Source organism: Fukomys damarensis, unplaced genomic scaffold, assembly GCF_012274545.1.
Source record: "Fukomys damarensis isolate Sample0158 unplaced genomic scaffold, DMR_v1.0_HiC HiC_scaffold_2, whole genome shotgun sequence".
Classification (NCBI taxonomy): domain Eukaryota; kingdom Metazoa; phylum Chordata; class Mammalia; order Rodentia; family Bathyergidae; genus Fukomys; species Fukomys damarensis.
The window spans coordinates 41,442,403-41,446,759 of NW_022900914.1; the positions used below are offsets into that span (position 1 = coordinate 41,442,403).

General features: G+C 43.8%; 1 protein-coding gene across 4 annotated transcripts in view; it reads left to right on the forward strand.

Annotated features, from left to right (window-relative positions):
* The window catches only part of Cep68 (centrosomal protein 68), a 23,853-nt gene that overhangs the window by 361 nt on the left and 19,135 nt on the right, over positions 1 to 4,357 (forward strand). The window lies entirely within an intron of this gene.

The following is a 4,357-nucleotide window of genomic DNA, read 5'->3' on the forward strand; positions in this document are numbered from 1 at the left end:
GCGGGTCGGGGCGAGCGCAGCCCAGGCTGCTTCCCACTGGGAGGATCCCACACCTAACGGTGTCGGCCTGTCGCCGTGAGCGCGGCGGAGGGAAAAACAAAATGTCTCATTTTTATTTTATTTCGCTTTTTAATTGTCATCATTAAAACGGTTTTCAGCAGCCCAGGGGCGCATGCCCAAAACCTGTTTCCAGGCCCTTCAGAATTATTCAGCTAGATGCATTGTATTGTTTGTAATAAGAACGAACGGAAACCTGCCGGTGCCAGGGTAGATCGGACCTCGCTGGGGATTCCTGGCGCGGGGGCATGGAGGATGGTAGCGCTGTATACAGTGCACCGTACCCGGCAGGGCTCATACTAGGTGTGAAGGATGTAAAGTTAAAGTTGGGTCAGTTTTCTTTCGGCAGGCTTAAAAGAAATACGTTGTTCCCTCAATGCCTTTTCCCACCTTTTTAAGAACAGTAAATTCTGGACTGTTGAGTACATAAAAAAGCAGGGAACTTGTTTTCACCTCTTCTGTAAAGGTTTTGAAAACTCTTCTCCCACCCTACCACTGGTAATTGCGTCCTCCTTTGGGATCCCTTCGATGGCCTCCCATTATTCATCACATAATATTGTGGCTTTCTTATCCCTAGCATGATGAAGGCACTCCGCGATGGAAGCCAGAAAACACACACAAAGACGCACACACAGAGAGAGAGAGAGAGAACCCAAGATGTTTAGCCACAAGTTGACAAAACAGGGATGCTTATTCTTATAGGTAATTCTTATAGGTTAGGGAGGCAGTTGAGCGCAGGCTAAATCAAATGAGACTTTAGCTTACCATGTTATTAACCTTTGGTAGGTTAATTACTCCATGCCTCAGTTTCCTTACCTGTAAAGTGAGCTTAGTAATAATACCTACTCAGCGAGTTGTGAGGAATAAATAAAATACTGATATAAGATGTTTATAAAGTTCTTGGCACAAAGAATATGCTGGGTAGCTGTTAGTCATTTAAACAAGTACTCGAACAAACTCTCCAGTACTAATACCAGCACAGTACTTGACCCTTCAAGGTCTCTGGCTTTCAGCATTTTCTGATTCTTCATCTTTGAAAATTCCCTTGAGCTTTCCTGATTCTCTTCCCACATTAAAAGTATTTATATATTATCTGTTTGCTTCTAGAGTCTTAACAACTGCTAGAAAATCAGTTAGATGCCAAATAATGCCTTGGCCAAGTACTACAGTCATTGTTGATATACTATTAATGTGGTGTGTTACTCAAAATGGTCACATAACAGCAGAGAAGTGAAATACATAGACAGAGGCTGATGTGATTGGACTCAGGAAATCTTTAGGAAGGGAGGCAGACAAAATATCTTTGAAGAGAGGCAAAGGCTTATGGAAGTGATCTTTGGCTTCTCTATAAATCAATCTGTTCTCATGGAGAAACTGTCTCCTACCTTTAAAGTTGCTCATAGACATTGTGAAAAGTAGTTTTCCTGTTGGCTTTAGACTTGTTTGCCAGACCTACAGGTGTTGGATACAACTCCCGGGGGATACTGTTTCACTTCCTGGTTTTCCTATACCACTCCTCACAGGAAACGGGCTGAAATCTGTATTTCCTTTTAGCTGTAAGCTCCTTTGGGATGTTTCTCTTTTTAAAAAATTTTGTTTTCTGTTTGTTTTGTCTTGTGTTTTTTTGTTTTGTTTTGTTTTGTTTTTTTGGTACCGGGGATTGAACTCGCACCTTTGCGCTTGCAAGGCAGGCCACCAAACCTTTGAGCTAAATCCCTGGCCCTTGTCTTGTTTTTTGAGACAGGGTCTCACTATGTAGGTCAGGCTGGTCTTGAACTCATGACAACCCTCCTAACTCAGCTTCCCAAGTGCTGAGACTACAGGCGTGCACAGCTACTCCAGCTTCTTTAAATTATTTGGAGTGTCCAAAACAAAGTCCTTTCTCCTCCACACTTGTAAGGAAAATTCAAGTACGTGATCCTGTTTTTAGTATAATCGCAAAGATCTTGAATCCTTTCTAGGAAGTACTGTTTTTTCTGGGGATTCCCTTTTGACTGTGACATCTGTAAATAGTCATTAAAAACCTGCCACAGATGTGAGCTTTTTCAAATGTCGTGTTGCAGAGACCTGGAAGACAAGGACCTAAATTTTCTTCTATTTGCTGGGCTTCAGATATGTTCTCAGGGAATGGTCATAAAGCCATGGCAGTTGTCCCTTAGTAGAATGCAGAAACAGCTGGGCGTGTTGGCATACGCCTGTAATCCCAGCACTCGGGAGGCTGAGGCAGGAGGATCACTGTGAGTTAGAGACCAGCCTGGGCTACACAGTGAGTTCCAGAGCAGTATCAACTATATAGTAAGACCCTGTCTCAAAAAAATATATGTGTGTGTGTGTGTGTGTGTGTGTGTGTGTGGAGAGAGGGGGTGGAGGAGATTCTGATTCCAGGGCTCTGAGCAGGTCCTAAAACTACATTCCCAACAAGCTGTGTGGTGACCTGGATGCTGCTGGTCCTGGATCAGACGTTCCATACATTTTTGAGTTGTAATGCTAACCTAAGTCTCTGTATTTCTTTTTGTTTGCTTAAAGAATTTTTTTTTAAGGACTGTTTTCTAGTTGATCATTCCTTTGAATTAGTTGGGGGTGAACTATCACCCTTCCCCACAATTCCCAGGCCTTCTCCATGCTGAACAGAGTGGGAGAAGTGGAAGGAAGACCCAGCAGCTGTGTATAGTAGGACAGCCCCCCACATCCAGGGGGTTATGGCAGGCACCATGAAGGGCTGGATGTCCAGGCTTGAGGAGTTAGTGTTACCACATGCGTGGTGCTGGACATGTTTTTCAGTGCACAGCAAGAGTAAGCCAAGCCTCCATCACTCCTAATTATATCTGGTGAGCATAGTGCCTTTGCCAGTCTTGGAAACTAATGAAGGATTTTTTTTTTTTTTCTTGTTGTGGTGCTGAGAATGGAATCCAGGGCCTCATGCATGCTAGGAAAGCACTATGCTACTGAACTACATACATCCCAGCCCTACTAAAGAGGATATTGAAGTCCAGTTGTTCTCTAGAAGATCCTGAAACTTGTCCTGTTTGTCTAGAAAAGGACAAGGCAGTAGTGATGTGTGCAGAACTTTTTCAGGGGAGAGAATGGAATTTGTTCATTGTCCGTGCTCTCATTCCATCTCCTCGGTACTTCCTTTTTTTCTGGTACTGGGGATCAATCTCAGGTCCTTGTGCTTGCGAGGCAGGCCGCAGAACCACTGAGCCAAATCCCAGGCCCTCTGGTACTTCCTTTTAGGGAAGGAGATCATCTGAGGCCTCTATTCATCATGGAGCTGCTAGCACCCTGGAACACTGGTAAAGGTGTAGCCTGAGAAGGCAGAGGCCCCATGTTCATAGGTGGCTTGGAGCTAATGACCAAGACACAGTGCTGATCAGTGTAGCAAGTTGCGCTCATCAGTGTGACGAGTCTCTTGGCTGCTCTGAGAGAGCTGTGCTCTCGTGGGAAGGGTCTCAGCAGAATCCCCACTGCTGCTGCCACAGGGGTAGAGGGATGATCTAGAATCTGTAGTGGTTAGGACCAGACTTTGATTCAGTGGTACAGTGCCTCCCCACCCCCACAAATACTGACAGGATTGAGTCTAGGAACCCAAAATGTGCATTCGCAATAGCATTGGCTTTCTTCATCATAACTTAAGTTTTAAGTCTGTGCAAGTTACTACTTCAAGGACTTACAAATACAATACCATTTCTACAAAAACTGCCAAATTTCAGATGTTCTTGACTGGTTGTTGAGGGGCCTCTGGCCATAGTTAGCTTACTGTGAGTTTATGTTATTACGAGTTACTTAGGAATATCTTCTGGACAGTTCATAATAGCCATAGTAGTTCTTCACACTCTACTCCCCAGGATATGTTGGTACCTTCTTTTTTTGAATAACAAGATCCAGAGGAAACAAACAAAAGATGCATTGTTAAAAGTGTTTGAATTCATGAGGCAGAGGCAGGAGGATCACTGAGAGTTTGAAGCCAGCCTGGGCCATATAGTGAGTTCATAGCCTGCTTAAAATACATAATGAGACCCTGTTTCAAACTTTTCCCCTTAAAAAAAATTATTTGCACCCTTCTTGCCCCAGTTACATCTTATTTCAGCATCCTGTTTCAAGACCCTAGCTATGAGGATGTAAAGGAGCTCAGGCCATTGAGAGTTTTTAGAAATGGAGCAAGAGATAGCTGTAGGGAGTTGTAGGCTAGATTCCATTCACCTTAATTTCTCCAGTGCATGGCTCACTTATTCCCTACTTGCGGGGGGCACAACTTGCCCACAAGTCTTCATGTGTGCTTTTTTTTTTTTTTTTTTTTTTT